Source organism: Calypte anna, chromosome Z (assembly GCF_003957555.1).
Source record: "Calypte anna isolate BGI_N300 chromosome Z, bCalAnn1_v1.p, whole genome shotgun sequence".
Lineage (NCBI taxonomy): Eukaryota > Metazoa > Chordata > Aves > Apodiformes > Trochilidae > Calypte > Calypte anna.
In genome coordinates, this window is record NC_044274.1 from 9,641,408 (window position 1) to 9,658,362 (window position 16,955).

The 16,955-nt window shown below is 41.9% G+C and overlaps 1 protein-coding gene across 6 annotated transcripts in view; it reads left to right on the forward strand.

The window, feature by feature from the left end:
- Positions 1 to 1,407: 1,407 nt before the first annotated feature.
- Positions 1,408 to 16,955, forward strand: part of UBAP1 (ubiquitin associated protein 1) — a 36,052-nt gene continuing 20,504 nt past the window's right edge. The window contains exon 1 of one of the 6 annotated variants that reach the window (XM_030466911.1): positions 1,408 to 1,508. The gene's annotated coding sequence lies outside the window, so the exon portion shown is untranslated. Of the gene's footprint in view, positions 1,509 to 1,858; positions 2,061 to 2,141; positions 2,263 to 2,304; positions 2,425 to 2,457; positions 2,502 to 5,108; positions 5,128 to 16,955 lie in introns of those variants that run through there. The other 5 variants (XM_030466906.1, XM_030466910.1, XM_030466909.1 and 2 more) reach the window with 5 other exon arrangements.

Below are 16,955 nucleotides of genomic sequence, written 5' to 3' on the forward strand. Positions count from 1 at the left end.
GTCTCATAGCAACCGTGGAGAGGCTGCCCAGCCCACTGGGCGGTTGCCATGGCAACGTCGCCCTAAGAGGAGGGGGAAAAGAGGGGAGATGCTGGCCCTGTGGTAGCTCTGGTGGCCACGGGGCTGGTGTTCGCCTTTGCCTGTGCCCATGTGTGCCTACGGCCTCCTTTCTTGGTGAAGGGAGAGTCTGGTGCGAGGCGGCTCTTCTGTCTTTCCATAGAATCACAGAACGGGTTTGGGTTAGGAGGAACTTCAAAGATAACCCCCCCGGTTCCAACCCCTCTGCCATAGGCAGGGACACCTCCCACCAGACCAGGTTGCCCCAAGCCCCATCCACCCCGGCCCTGAACGCTTCCAGGGATGGGGTGTTGTTGGGAGCTTCCCCAGGCAACCTGTGCCCATGTCTCACCCCCCTCACAGAGAAGGATTTCCTCCTGGCTTTCAGCTTAAAACTGTTCCCACCTCACCCTATCAGTCCCTCCAGGTACGGGAAGATGTTCCAAGGTTTGCCTGGAGCCTTCTCCAGGCTGATCAACTTCCCCCTCTCTCGGCCTGTCTTCACAGCAGGGGTACTCCGAAGGTGTTCTAATCATCTTTGTGGTCTCCACTGGATTCAGCCCAACAGCTCCGTCTCCTTCCTGTGTTGGGGGTCCAGAACTCCAGGTAGGGTCTCACAAGAGCAGAGCAGATGAGCAGAATCCTCTCCCTCTCCCTGCTGGCCACGCTTCTTTGGATGGAGCCCAGGGCACAGTTGGCTTTCTGAGCTTTAAGCGCACACACTGCTGGCTGGTGTGGAGCTTCTCATCCAACACCCCCAAAAACTGCTCTGTTCTCTGACCAACCCGTATTTATGCTTGGAATGACCCCGACACAGTTGCAGGACCTTGTACATGGCCCTGTAGAACTTCACTGGGATCAGACAAGCTGTTATCTATCAAAACTCAAAGATAAGAGTGCTACGAAAAGACAATCTGAAAACAAAAACAACAACAGCAACAACAACCCAAACTGTACAAGAACATCACAGGGTCTCCAGCTTCCCTTGAGAAGAAAAAGCCCAAAGGATCATTTTAGTTTGTCTGCTTCCAGTCATGAGTTAGCCCCTCTCCACATTCACAGAATTACACATTTTTCAGGTTGGAAAAGACCCTTGGGATCATCGGTTCCAACCACCATCCCTGCTCTGTAAAGTTCCCCTCCCAACACCACATCCAAACGACCCTCGAACACCTCCGGGGTGGTGACTCCACCACCTCTCTGGACAGCCCTTATTCCACAGCAGGCACACTCTCCTTTTTCCCTCATTCATGTCCGGTCCCAACCCTCCCTGCGGCCGCTCGCCTCCTAACTCCCCCTTGTTCTCCCGCTCAGTCCCTGGGAGGAGAGACCAGCGCCGGCCTCTCCTTGCCATGTCCTCACACCTGCGTTTGGGACAAAACCCTTCCATTTTGGACCAGGGACCTCTCGAAGGGACGAAACCCTCCCTGCTGACAACTTTGCTGTGTGCGGTACGTGCGCTGTGGTGGCCGCGGTGCCTCCACCGCGCCGTGCCCCGGGACGGCCCCTCCTGAGGGGATGAGGGGATGAGGGCTGGGGTGGCCATGGCGGCTGAGGGCAGGGGATGAGGCGGATCAGGCTCACGGCCTTCTCACAGCCTCTCACTGTGCCCGGATGGCAGACCCGCTGGAGGTATCCCCATGCAATGCCGGGCCCGCTGGCTCGGACCGGGTCAGGGAACGGAACCAGTACCGGTACCGAGACCGAGACTGGCAGAGACGCGGGCACCGCCCCTCCCGCCAAGGGGCGGGGATTCCTCGCTCCCCGCTGGGGTGACGTCACCACCAGCGGCTTCCGATTGGTCCGTCTGGGTCAGGTGACCTGGCGGTGTGACGCCGGCGCGTCGCCGGGGCGGTGAGGCGGAGGGCAGGCAGACAAGATGGCGTCGCCCGGTGGCGGGGCTGGAGGCGGCGAGGCGGCGCGGGTTTCGTAGTGGCGGGCGGTGAGCAGTGACCGCGGGCACAGCCGGAGCCGACAGCCGGGGGCCGCCGGGCACCGCGCAGGTATCGAATTGGGACGGGCGTGGGGATGGGGGGGGGGGGCGTGGGGTGTTCGTCCCCCCCCTTTTTATCTGGGCCTGGGCACCGAGCCGCTCCCCGGGCTCGCAGCCCCGCGGCCGAACCCCAGACTGCGCCGCCGATTCTTCTGATCCGCTTCGACCGACCCTCCGCGCCGTCGTCGTGATTCAGCAGACATGGAGTGCCGGTAGGGCGGCTGCGGGGCCGGTGGCCTCCCGGGAAGGGGACAGGCGGGGTGGGGGGCCCCTCCCCCGGCCCTGGACGGGAGCGAGGCTGTGGGCGCTGCCTCAGCGAGTGGCCTTGCTCCGCCTTCACGGCGTCTCGCTGCTGCCCGTACTGCTTAATAGAGGTAAGATGCTGCCCGGAGAGCCCAAAAGAATCCTGACTCTCTGTCCCGGACGCGGGGAGCAAAGGGAGGTCACCCAGGTGGGGTGACACTCCTTTCAATGCACTCCTCTGCTTTCCGGCAGCGTCAGGGTTTGGTGTTTGTTTTTTATTTTAATTAAAGCCTTGAGTCACGAGAATACCTTTTTTCTTAGTAACTTGAGATAAATTTGCCTTCTAAGAGCTGGCTGCTGTTGCAATCTGACTAAACGGTTAGAGTCTATGATACCCGAAAAGTTCCTCCCTAGGGTAACTAAATCTTCTGTAAAGATCTAAAACCTTTGTTTGGGGGAGTTGCGTGTGTGTTTTTTGTCAAGCCTGCCTCCAGGTAATCTGTTCATTTCTGGGTCTTGTGTGGTAAAAACCGTCGTGGTCACCTTCCCTATGCCACTTTTTATTTTATGTTTCTATTGTGTTCACTCTTGGGTCGTATCTTGTAGGCTGAAGATTGGTTGTAGCCTTCAACCTCTCTGTTCATGCTTATTACCTATTTCAGTATCTTTTCCAGTTAACTATTATGCTTTTGAGTTGGGAAGAAGGTCACATCCTTCTCTGTATTTGAGGTGCGTGGATGTATACTATGGATGTATGCATTGTAAGAATGCTTCAGTGTTGTAGTTTCTGACTTCCTGATAATGCCTTGTGTTCCCTTTAGCTTAGTTCTTACTGGAAGTAAATCACATAATACTAAAAAGCTATTTTCTGTAATTCAAGAACTGTTTTCCTGAGTTTTGATAGCTGAAAATCTATCATTTCAGAGGGAAAGTTAGGGTTGCTTTGTTTTTTTAATTAGTAAAAAAAAAACAAACAAACCTACAATAGATGGAAATGAGTAATCATCTTATCAAGTGTTTTTTATTCCCTACAACATTCCAAATTTCCAAGCAAGTCAAAAGAAAAGCAGTCTTGGAAAATCTTCTGACGCTGGTGCTGTCTCATTAGAACAGAGATAAACAAGTGGACTTTGGCACTTGCCTGTTCAACTTCTATAGCTGCCACCCCTGACTTGGTAAAATGTGTTTGTGTCACATTTAAGTTAAGCACTTTAAGGTCGGTATTTCCAAGTGGCTCGTGCATATTGCCAAAATAAAGAAAGCTGAGCTGTGGTGTGACCTCAGTGGATGTGCTGCTCCTGGAAGGCAAAGTGCATCTTGGCTTGTTCCCGTGTTTAAGAGGCTTTTGTGTGGGCTTGGTGAGGGAATTCTTACTCCAACTGTGATCCATGGGGATAGGGTAAAAGAGGACGAGGTGGTACTGAGATTATCCAGACATTTTACTTGCCTTCCATTCCTTACCATCCTCAGAACACGGGACTTTTTGACTCTGTGCAGGCATTCCTGCCGACTGCTGGCTTCCTAGGGCTGAGCCTGCATACCTGCAATAGCATCTTCCAGGGAAAACTCACAGTTTAAGAAACTCTTTTGGTTTTCCCCTTTCCTTTTTTTCATCCAGAACAGGGCTACTGCCCTGGCCGTGGGAGAGGGATAAGGCTGAGATGTTAGATGTGGCAGCAGCATAGCTGAGTTGGATTGATCTGTTCAGAGCCATGTGCAGGCTTTGATGTCAGGCTGCACCGCTGCTGCTGCTTAATGGCATCAGCTTTCTGTATGTGCAGAGCTGTGACTCAAAAGTGGCAGTGAGGCTGTAGATCACAGCTGCAGCTGGGTGATGTAAACCTTTTAGGTAAAACCTTTATTCTAAGGAAAGAGGGAGAGAGAACCCATAGCCTTTAAAGTTAGCTTTTGCTTAGGGCTTTAATTCCCCCCCCAAAAAAAACCAAACCCTGAAAGTGATTGCACTTCCTTTATCTCAGGCTCAACCTGGCCTGGAAGTTTGGCAATTTTTTTTTCCTTTTTTTTTCTTTTCTGTTTTCTTTTTTTTTTCTTTTTTTTTTTTTTTTTTTTTTTTTTCCTTTTTTTTTTTCCTTTTTTTTCTTTTTTTTTTTTTTTTCCCTTTCTTTCTTTTCTTTTTTCCTTTCTTTCTTTTTCTCTTGTTTCTTTTTCTTTTTTCTTTTCTCTTTTTTCCTTTTCTTTTTTCTTTTTCTCTTCTTTTTTCTTTTTATTTTCTTTTTTCCTTCTTTCTTTTCTTTTTTCTTTTTACTTTTTTCTTTTCGTTATTTTCTTTTTTCCTTTTTTGTTTTATTTTTTCTTCTTTTAATTTTCTTCTTTTCCTTTTCCTTTTTTTTTTAGTTTTTTCTCCTATGTGTGCACAGTGGAAATGAGGAGTCAGGGAAGATCTTGCTTTTACTAAGATCAGACACCATACATATCAGGGGTAAGATGAAACAAAGATAACCTGAAAACCAAGGAAATCTATTGTAAATGAATAAATGCTATTTTTTTCTTAAATGAACCGAATTTCATTCTTCAGAATATTGTAAGCATGCTGATCATTGTACAAAATGTACTGATCATCGGGAAGACTTATTATACAATTTATGTTGATGAATGGAAAAACCTCCATAATGACAAATCACCAAACCCTTGTGGAAGAGCTTCATCTGCATTGTTCCCACGGTGTTTTGCTGTTGTTTGAGACAAAAATCCCTAATCACCAGAAGAGGAGTCAGGCTCCGGGACTAGTTCAGCAGGCCGTGTTATCTAACCCTCTTAAAACTCCAGACAGCCAGAGCTGTGCTGGTAGGAAAAGTGCTGTAACACCACAGAAGGTACCACTGTTCCTCTTCATTTTTAACTCTGTAATCTTAGGGTTTTCTGTTGCTTCCACAAACTTAAGGGACTGGTAATTCAGGATATTGAATATTGGTGTCAATATCCAGTCTCTGTATTGTAGTTTTTTTTACTACAGCTTCTTTCTGTGTTTTACAGTTCTGTGTTGAATTTTTTGTTAAACTGGCCTGTGAGAAACCTAGTTTTATGTACAACACAGAACTTTCATCCAGTCTTCTGGCATTTTGTTTCTAAGACAATCACTCCCAGTCTTTTCAGTTATAAATTTCAGCTGTTTCAGCTGTCATTTTGCAAGGATTAAAGACATTATTATTTAAATAATAACTATTTAAATAAGAACTATTTAAAATTGATCTGTGTAACGCAGATCAGCGTACATGTAGAGCTCTAGTGGAGCTGAAACTGGAAAGCTCTGGAAGATGTTTTGAAAACTGTTGTTTGAAGAAAAGCCAAAGAAGAGTTGTTTACAGATTATAAATAGCTTTCATGTTTGAAAAAGTGGGTCTTCCAACGTGTATATCAGAAGTTGATTTCCCTTCCCTGTGTTGTGCCTGCTTGCTCTGATAACTAGGAAGGCAAAGCTATTGATCTTGCAGCCTGTGCCACTCTACAACCTCTGGGACTGCAGGTGGTCGATACAGGCCTGAGTTTACAGTTTTTCTATGTTAACTACTTAGGTAATCCTCTGCGGTATGCAAGTGCATTGCTTAATGCTTTGACCCTCTGACTTGGTTTGAATAAGCTCTGTTCTGTGTCCCTGCCGACCTTTTGCAGTCAGTGAAGTCTTGTATTGAACTCTCCTCCCCCTCTTAAGTGGTCAGATTTGCTCCAAATCCTTGTTTGGTGAAGATGTTTTCTTAGATGTTGAGAAATACTGTCTTTCCTGTGGCAAGGAGACTCTGAAAGAACAGCTTGTATGTACAGACTCAGTGGTTTGGGGTTTTTTGTTTTGTTTGGTTTTCCCTGTCTAAAAGCTACAAGGTCTTTTCAGAATTCTTTAAGCTTTGAGTGTATGTGGAACACAGAAATATATCAGAGGGAACAGAGTATCATTACTTTACTCTGACATCGTGTTAAAACTTCTTTTGTAGCAGGGAAGGTAGATTGCTTCTAAGTACCATGCTGCATTAGCAGCATTATAGTTTCTAACGAAGTGACCAAGTTCAAATGGAAATTCTGAGATAGTATTTTCTCAGCTGTATTTTGTGTCAAACCCTTACACCAGAGTAACGTTCTCAGTGTGGAAATCAGAACATGAGTCCTGCCCAAGTAGTATTCAGTTCTTCAGCTGAAAGATGGTCTGAATATGAATATATTTAAGCTACTAAACTCTTGGTAGTTAATATCTTGGAAATGAGTAACAGAATAAACAGGAGTGAGCTCCTAGTTAGTCTGGTCTATGTTGCTGGAGATCTCTATTCATAGAAATTACTAGAATATATCTGAGATTTGATTTAAGCCCTTTCCTAATGTATGTGTTTGTGCTTGCATTGTTTGGCACCTCTAGCTAGGAGCAGCAGATGAAGTATTGATGAAATGAGTGATGAGATTTATCCCTTGAGTTTGGGAGGTTGGATTTTTAACAATGGGTGTCAACAGTTCTACCATGTTGACTGTTAGCACTGTGCTAAATCAAGGTATAGGGATGTGCTTATGTGTTTTAACTTGATTTGCCTCATAAATTCTGAACTCTGAAATAAAATGGGATTCCTAGTTTAAAAACACTCTGCAAAGTAATTGTTAAAGTTTCCTTTTCTGATACAGCAAAGCCACATCGGGTTCCACCCAAATGACTAATCCTATCGTGGTGTCTTTGCACAGTAATCTACAATAACTTCAGATAGAAATACAGCAAGCAAATGTAGTTGTGAAAGGGTTTATGTGAATAAAATAACTCTTCACCTGAAATAAAATTGTGGATGGTGAAAAATTACAGAAAAACTTTATGCTTCATGCCCTCTGAGAAAATAATGTGTTCCTAATCTTTTAATTAAGTATTAGGTCGCCATAAGCAGTTTGTTGCCAGTCTGTTTGACTTTTTGGTAGAAAAAAGCTGAAAAAAATACTGATTTTCATTTTGCTTACTGCATTTTTAGCAGTATAAAAAGTGCTTAATTGTGCTTTCCAGAAAGTACCTTCTAAGCTCTGTATTGGGAAGAGAGGGCGTGAATAAGTGCATCCCTTAAATCAGGTGGTAGCTGGAGTTTTGAAGACAAATCGATAGAAAAATGATGGTACCATCAAATAACTTTGCACTCAAGAGCAGTAGTGAACCACAAGGATTTGGGGGTGGCATGTGCAGATTTCACTATTACATGCCCCCTGGGATTTGTAAGTTCCTTATAAACCTGCTCTAAACCTATTAACCAAGCTGTAATTCTATCAGTGGCCATTGCTGGTATTGAGCTCTGCCAGCCAATTACTTATAAAACTAAACATGTAACTGTTTGAGGTATTGTCTTCTATGCACTGTCCTGAGAATAAAGCAAAGAGTATTTTTGTATAATATGATTATTTACCAAGTTTTAATCAGCCAACTGTTTTTGTGGAGATGCGTTTCAGGGCTCTTAGGAATAGTCTTGTGTTTTCACAGTTCTTTTAAGATAGTGAACTGTCCCTAGGAGAACAATTGCCAGATTCTGATCAGCCCCTTAGCAAGGGACAGTTTTTGAAATCCCTGCTGGCATATTTTTTTGTTAGTAGAAGGGAGTGTAATACATTTCTGCTAACTTACTTGGAAGTGTTTTGATAGGTGGTAAAAATCTCGTAACTTATTCATAGATCACTGAATTCCTGTGCTTAGTAATATAACTTGTTTGCAAAAAAAAAAAAAAATAATTCAACAGTGGCAAAAGCAAGAAACTTGTTACTTTATTTACTTGAATTTTTTTCTAAATTTATTAGCCGAGGGAAAGCTAGCAAATTGAAGTGTGGATATAAATGTAATGCTGTTTTGTAATGTCTTCTACATGAAGCTCTTCACCTGGAAGAAACTTTAATAAATACAGCTTAAAAAAATTCACAAGCTTATGAGGTAATAGTGCAAGGTAAATGGAAGCAGATGAAAGTGAAGGAGCAGAATGTAGCATAAATGGCTAAGCTACCATTAGAGCTGTATTCAGACTCTAGAAATACATATTTGGGTGACACAATGGCTGTCAAATCTGCTTGTGTGACATGATAACACAGTAATTGTCATACCTGAATCTCAAGTTACAAAAGAAAATATAGTATCTCATCTGAGGAATGGTCAGCTCAGCTTGCTGCATTGTCACAATAATGATGGTCTTCTGAGACAGACCTTTTGTAGTGTTTGCAGTCCCATTTTGTTGCCAGGCTGTTAAGTGTCTGGAGAGGAAAAGCAGTGGACATGGCTGCTGAATTGTCATGAGGCAGTCTCATCCATAACCCTACTCTGATCTAGTTACAAAACAGAAGTAAAGCTAGATTGCTGAAGCTGAGTCAGATGTGTCAACACGTCCCGAGGAAATGAAGCTAATGTGTCTCTAAGGGCTGCTTTTGCACATGAAATAAGCTCTTTCTGTTTAGTTATTCATTGCTTTAAGTGTTTCAGGTGTTGTTGTTCATCAGAGTAGTTGAAGAAATTTCTCATGTGCAGGAAAAAAGTTGATACCACTGAGAGAGACTGGAGATAATGTGCAACAGAATTGTAGACTTAAATGGATTTGAAGTAGTAATTTAGAAATGAAGTTTAGTGTAATCTCCCAGTTTTCTTACTACCAATCCAGAAGAGCATCCTTAAGGCTCTTGTAAGGTGAAAAGCTGAACAGGAGTGATATGATAGGGAAAACTAGGGTGGGCAAAGATACAGGTCCAAACCTGAGAGAATGCAGTGAGATTCCTGGAATAGCTGTGGATTTGGTATTCAGGAAATACAAGTTCTGTTCTGGCTTTGTTGCTGGCCAGGCTGGGTGGCTGTGGCATACTGCTTCAGCTTTGTGCCTTGTTCCACACACCTGCAGAAGTGGGATAGTGTTTACTGCTGGTTCCAGGGGCCTCCACAGCTGTTCTGAAGTCTCATGCAAGAACTAGGTGGTGCTGAGTGTATAAGGGCATTTTGGCAAAACTGCTTTCTGGTCAAGGGAAAGGTAAAGAATGAAAAGGCTGAGTGTAAAGGTGTTCAGTTTCTGCTTGTAACCTTGATTCCATCTGAAAGCAGTTTCTGTGGCTATGGCTTTTTTTTCCATTCCAGTTGAGCATGAAACTCTAGTTCAGCCTTCATGTGCTCTTCTCTTTGGAAGTCTTGTGTGTTACTCCCAGTACCTTGTAGGTGTCTGAATGTTGCTCTGTACATTGCTAATGGATCATTCTGTGTTTCTAGAATGATGGTTTCTTTTCCATACTAGCCCTTAAACTCACATGCTCTAAACATTTGCTGTGTGTATAATATTGCACTGCTGGGTGGTCAACTATAAAGTAGGATAAATGTATCAAGTATAGAACTTCTTTCAGATATACAAAGTAGACCTTCTTTGAGTTTTTTGAAGCAAGGAAATGATTCTTGTCTGAATGTAGCTGGTGACCACTACCTAGCCAAGAGGGAAGAATGACCCCTGTAAAGTTGAAAGACTTCCTGAAGCAATATGTGATCTTACAAACTGGGGCATCCTTTAAAGTTACATCTTGAGGATTGGGTAGTTGCTCTGCTTTCCCTCTCAGGGGGAGGATTGTCTGCATGTTTATCTTTACCACCAGTAACCTCAGCTATAGCAGTTCTACATATAGAATGAACCTTGTTTAACAGATGCACTGACTCTGTTTTCCCTCTGTTGCTTATGGCTTGCATTATGGATCTTTTCAATCCATTGTTGGACTATATTTCCATCTAAGCAGTCCTAAATAGAGGGGTGTTTGCTTTTGGAGAACTCCCAAGTCAAAAGGCTGCAATGAAGATGTTGCTTCTCAGGAGTGGAGTATGCTGCTTTCTGATGGTGTAGGCCACTGGTATTCTCTAATATTAAACATATCAAGCAGCTCTGCTGCTTATCATATTCCCATTTTGTAGTACATTCACTATAGCTGAAGGCAGCCTCAGTTTCACTTCTCTGCACTAAGGTGAATGGCAGCTTCTCTGCACTAGGCAGTCTCACTCAAGACAGCTTAACTTCCTGTGTTCTCTCTGAACTCTGCTCCAGAAGTGTACTTGGTGTGGGTACCACCATTTTGCTGTGCTTGTTCAGGTGCTGGCTGTTGTTTTCCAATTTATTTTTTTTTAATAGCCAAATAGCCAGTAATACTTTTGTTCTTGTGGCCTTTTTAAAGAGCAGAACTTAATCTTTGCTGCCAGCTCTGGTCCTCTCTGAAGTTAACACCTAATTAGGGTGTAAGTGTTCACTTTAAAACTGTTACCTGCTCATTATGCTCCATGATGCACTCATTCCGTGTTTAATTAAAATGAGTGCAACATGCTCATTCTACATAGGACTTCTGGTAGTGGAATTTAATTCATTGCTGACTGCTCATAGTATTTCCCATCTAGGTAGTCTTTTTAATGCAGATGTGTAGTCCCATTTCGACTGGGTGTGGAAAAAAAAAAGGCCTAATTGGTACTGGATCTGGAGATGAAAAAAAGCAAGATTGGTTCTTATTTAGTCATTACTGCAATAGGATCATATTTTTATTAGCTTGATTAACTTTTTTTGTATCAGTTTGATTCCTTTATTGTGTTGAGTTAGTCTGGGAGGATGTGTATGTCCCAACTCAGTGAACATATAAAAAGAGCTGAAATGAATGTTAACCTTCAAGAGGGATGAGATTGGTTTTTACCTTGTCTGTAAATTTTGTCCTTCATGGCAACAAAACGTGAACTTTTCAGATGTGTATTTCATTATATGCTTGTTTTCTTGCCTTGGCCTTGATCAGAAGAGTTAGATGAAGACAGATACCTTTTAGCTAAGTAGGAGTAGCACATGAACTAAGGACAAAATGATCTAGCAGGAATGATCCAGCATGGCCTGTCAAGATAAAGATAAACTAAGCTTATGAGCCATGTTTTAAAAATCAGGAAGGTTTAAGATGCTTTGAGTTTTATGCTGTCACTTTGCAGAAAAGTGTTTTGGTGACCATATTTTTCCAGGTGTGCTGTTACCAACTCTTGGGTGCTTCAGTTGTTGGAAACAACTTTCATGCATCTCAAAGTGTGTATTTGGTGAAAGAGTAACTTAGGGTGAACAGGGGTGTTGCCTGGGAAATAGGCAACATTGAGAGATGAAACTGCAAGAGGGTAGATTTACACTGGACATAAGGAAGAAATTTATTTACACTGAGAATGGTGAGACACTGGAATTCCCCAGGGTAATTTTGGGTAGCCCATCATTGGACGTGTTTAAAGCCAGGTTGAACATGACTTTGACCAAGCTGCTGTGAAAAATACCCCTGCCTGTGTCAGGGGGAATGAACTAGGTGAACTTTGAAAGTCCATTGCAACTCAAACTGTTCCATGAGTGGCAGCTTCTAAACTCAGTAAATTTCCAGGAAACTTGCATTCTCAGGGTATGGCTCTTTTATTTGACAGAAAATTAGCTGTTAGTGAAAAACAGGGATGTCAGATGGCTGGAGAAGTTCTGCTGTTTAAAGTACTTTATGGGAGAGAGATCCTGCAGGAAGTGGGAGAAGGTTGTTGATGGCCTTTTATGTATTTAAATTGCTTGGAATGAGTGCACAGTTGGGATTTGAAGCAGTAGCTACCGTGCTGAGTTTAAGGATTTAGCATGCTGGCTGCGAGGCAGGCAGAGTTGTTTGTAGGTGGAATGGTTAATTTAGCAGGCTGTATTTTCTGCCAATGCCATACTGAGTTTTCCTGAGAAAATATTAAATGTGTGGTGAGAGTGGGTAGTGCATGTGACCCTAGTTTAAGAGGAAAGATTGAATATAATGCTGGTCCCATTATTCTTCTACAGTGCAGTAGACACTTATTATGTCTGACTTAAAATATATGAAATGGCAAGTGATGTTTGACCTGCTGACAGATTTTATTTTTCTTTTTTCAAACTTCTGTCCCATTTGATTTGCTGCCAGATGTTTCTTGTCTGCTTTGTTAAAAGCAATTCCATAAGCATTCGTTTTTCACCAAATTTCTAGCCAAAAAGATAATAAAAAGTACCATTTCTCTTCTGAACTTTAACAGGAGGAAGGTGACAGCTGTGTAGCTTTTTTGGAGTGGATTTTTTAAAGTAGTGTAATATCATTGTCATAGTGTGTTAAAATGGATTCTATTATTTTTAATTAGTATATATTTAAAGAATACAGATTGCTTTCTGCAGTAAAATGAGTTCTTGTGTCAGTATTGGGAGCAGGTCCTTGTATGGTCAAGAGTTGAACTCATTCCTACATAATTTAAGATCATCTACCCGAACACTTCTCGTGGTCAAAGAGCAGCAGAAGAAAAAGCTTGAAACTGCATAGATTCTGTTGTTTTTAGATTAATGACAAAAGCCTTTTTACGGTGTTACGTTTTCAGCATTTTGGGAATGTTTGTCTAGCTCTCCTCATTCATAACTGGGGCAAGTCTGAAGTATTAAATAATATTCAAGTACTTCAGAGTCAGCTTGTTACATACTGAAATATCTTCCACAAATAGAGCAGCATTTCAATAATCTTTTGCTGCTCTGAGTTCCAGACATACATTTTAAATGTGCAGGGTATTTCAGTATTTCTGTACCAAAAGAACAGAATAAGAGGCCTGTTTGGTTGTCAAAGCTACCAGTGTTCTCTAACTTTCAGTCTCTCTGATTTGAGAAGGGTTTTAATGAAATACTAACTTTTTTCTAAAAGTGCTAAAAAAGTACTGCACATGCCTGGCTCTGGCTGGTGCTAAGATTACTGTTAAAGATTTGATTCATTCGTAGTAGTATGAAGTCTTGTGCTAATTAAGTTGAAGTAGTTATATTTGTTAATAGTTACTAGATGCTTTCCATTTAACTATTTTCAGCTCTTGGTTGTGGTAGTTGTTTAATATCCAAACTTTAGGTACAGGAAAATAATAATTACAAACAGTTGATCTGTTTATCAAATTCGGGACTTTTTTGTGACTGCATTGTGACATTATTCTAGCCCTCATTAGTGGTATGAGTGCTGGATCATCTTTTCTCACATTTTTCCTGGAATGTAGGAGTTTCACAGCATATTTATATTTTCTGCTGTAGATCATGCAGATGTCTGTGTTGCTTCTGTTGTATCTAAAAGAGGAGAAGGTGGCCCTTCTATTTCTAGGTTACCCCCTGTTGGTGATGTTCTAGCTTTTAGATTAGTGAAGCTGATCTCAAAAAGAAAAAAAATACGCAAACCTGCATGTTTTTTCCTTTGCTTTTCTTTTTAGATGATGTTTAAATAACTTGGGTAACAATCACTGGTGGGAACCACACTCTAAAATCCACATCTGCTAGTGTGATCCACAGAACCCTTGTTTGCTGAGTTTTGAAGTCAGACCAGTCTTGGTTATTAGTTGCAGGTGGTTTTCTTTTGTGACAGGACTCTCTTCTTTGGAAAAAAGGTTTAAAAAGGTCACCCATTTGCTGCACACTTTACTGTGAGTTTATAATGGGTGCTTCTTCTATGCTCTTTGTTTGGCATTCCAGTCTCTGGACAAAGCAGAAAATTTGCACTGATCTGCCTTGAACACAGGACTGTCTGTACATAATTTTCAGGTTTTTTATGCTGTTGGCAGACTGATGTCTGACAGACTTGTAGATTTGGAGGCTTATGTGATGCTTAAGCTTTTACTTCTTTGGGCACTTGTATGGTTGGTAAGTAATTCAGTGACTGAAAAAGTGGTTAATTAGTGTATTGAATTCCTTCAGACAATGCAGGTTTTTACCTTATTTTTGGGTGAAATGTATGTCAAATTACCTCATGTCCCAAATACACTCAACATTGTAAAGGAGGCATAAAGCTGTCCATTGTTGTCTAAGAGCCTTAAATCATTAACTGTCCCAAAACTGCATGTTTTATCAAATGAAGTGTCTTTAATGAACTTTAATTGGGACTTGACATGAATAGAGCTGTTTAACTACAGGTGTGTAATATTAGTTCACTGAATCCACATAGAACAACAGAGTGAGAGAGCTGTGCTTCATTCAGAGCCAGTGGAAGAGCTGTGTCCTGCTTTAACTTCCCATTGATTGATGTGTACTGAAGCAGAAGTTCTAATTGCCCATGATGTCACATTAAGCACCTGCACAGTTTGAAGAATCGGTTTCTTCCAATGTTTGTCCACTTGCTGGGGAGATGCTGTCCAACATCTGCATGTAAAGCCCTGGAATGAATGTTAATGCAATCACCAAGGAGTGTTGTCTTTTAATCCAGTAGTGTGATCTGCAGTAGTAATGCCCCTACTCTTCTTTTCTCTCTTTCCTTCCTGGTCACATATTCTGGAAATGTTTATAAAAGTGACATTTTTCTGATCCCTGTCCCTCTACCCCTCAATGCATCCACTGGAAATAACAAACTAAATTAGTTTGATGTTCTAGGTTGTCCTTCAAAACTGAGATCTCTCATCACAGTTGTTTGTATTGTTGATCCTTAGTGTGGGTATGCAGCAGAGATACCTCATGACTTCCTCCCTGCACCCCCTCTTGTCAGGGTAATCCTGAGTTTGCATTTAATGGAATGTAGTGTGACCACTTGTACTTATACCCCATAAGATGAAGATGTCATTAGATAAGTTCTAACCAGTGGCCAGTGATTGTTCATTGGAAACTCCACACCTGCATTTGTTTCAAGAAGGGTCTGGCTTGTTCTTTTTGACCTCTAGACCAAGAGCCTTAATACAGGCTCCTGAACTCCTGTAGCACTTACAGAAAATTACTGTAGATACACTTAAAACTTTTTTTACATTAAGACTAGTGAAAATTATGAACTTTTTTAATGCTTTTTTTTTTTTTCTTTCTCCTGCAGGGCATTTAGTTGCAATTTGTCAAATCTAGTTTTACATCAAATTCATCCAAAATGCTGTAATTAGGGCTCAACAGGATCACACTTTAGGAAAGTGGAGTACCTCTGTGTAGCTGACTGCTCTTTGTTTGCAGTGCTTTTAGAGGTACAAAGCAGAAGCATTTGCTGCAGAACTGAGGGTGATGTCATCTATTTGGACACTGCAGTAAATGAACACGGAATCTGTTTTGTGCTGTAGTGAACTTCTGTGATCAGCTTTGTACAATCAGTCTACATAAGAAATCTGAATTGCACAGCAATGATCGAGCATTTACACAGGTGGGAAGCTTAGGTATGAGAATCTTAAATATTCTTTTATCTTAGGAACAGGCAGTGTGTGCTTCTGCTTTTGTTGCATGAGGCTGTATTCAGAATCTTGATGTTGCCCATAGCCTTTCACTGGAACTGGAGTAAGTAGGTACAGTGAAAACTGAAACCACTGTCTGTATCTGGAGCATCTGTAACAGTATTCCTGATCTGTGGGATACCTCAGTCACTTGAATCAAAATGTGTTTCACTGTTTCTCAGTGTAAAATCAGTGGAGGTTAATGAATATGATAGAGGCACCAAAGGTTACATTTCTGGAAGGGTGTTTGTTTCTGGTTTTCAGAGTGAATGGATGCATCCTCTGTTCTGTGTGCTTAGACTACACAGTATGTATTAGCAGGCAAAATGAAGTTTCACCATCAAGCCTCCGTTGTCTGAAAATCATAGATGTGCTGAATTTATCATGGTTGGTAACTTGATGCATTTTGGTTTCCTCTGCCCCATAATAAGTACATTTATCCTTTATCTGAATCTTAGGCAAGAGTTACTTCAGAGAATTAATGTAATCTGAAATCTAGACATACTTTCAGCACAGAATGAGGGATATGGCAGCAGGAGATCAGTTCTTAGAATCATAGAATGGTTGGAGTTGGAAAGGACCTTTCAAATATAATATATTTCAATGCCCTCCACTGTACTGAGCAGGGTCAGTCTTGTTGACAAATTGTTCTGTTGGCTTGAGTTACCACTAAGAAAGCTCCTCCAGGTGCCATTAGGATGCAGTCAGAACTCTTACAGAAGAAAAGGAGTGTAGATACAAACTTCAGGGAAAACACCAATAGAGAGGACATGGAAATAATAATTAAAAAGCTCTTCAGCTTCCCAGGAGCTCCCCAATAGTCACTCTTGGTAGTAATTGTTTTTTCTCATCTGTTGATGAGTCCATCCCTTCAGTACTTCTTGACTGCACCAAGTCACACTTCTGTGTTCTCCTTGTTGTCTGGCAGAACAGCTAAGTAGATACTCAGGTTTAAGTGGGAGATGTGTCAGGTGTACTGTCTTTGTCATCTCTATGCTGTCCTTTCAGGTTGTTTCTGTCATCAGTTTTGTCCTGTTACTTTTCTGTTCTTGCATTTTATCTGTTCATTGTTTTGTTTTTTTGTTGTTGTTACTTGTACCTGCCATCCCCTTCTGTCATCACTCTGACATCCTCTACTCTCATCCTGGGCTCTCTGCTGTACTGTTGTTCCTCTGGATGACTGGTTTTAACAATGCTGCCCTTTTGCCTTAATGTTAAGTGAAAAATTAACATACAGACAGGAAGAGAAGAGCTTACATCAGTTTGCTTTCAATGGTTACTGTTCAAGTTTTAAGCATTTGTAGCCCTCATCTCCTCTTAAGAAGATGAGCCAGAACCAAGAAGGAGGCAATGAAGCTAAGGAAGTATAAATTTGCAGAAGTGAGCTTGTAGGTGGCTATAGAATCACTTACCAGCCATACATAAGTAGTAGCTAGAAGAAAGACAAACTCAGAGAAATTGAAGGAAGAGTGCAGAGGCCTTGTCCCTCATCCAGCTCTGCTGTAGTAG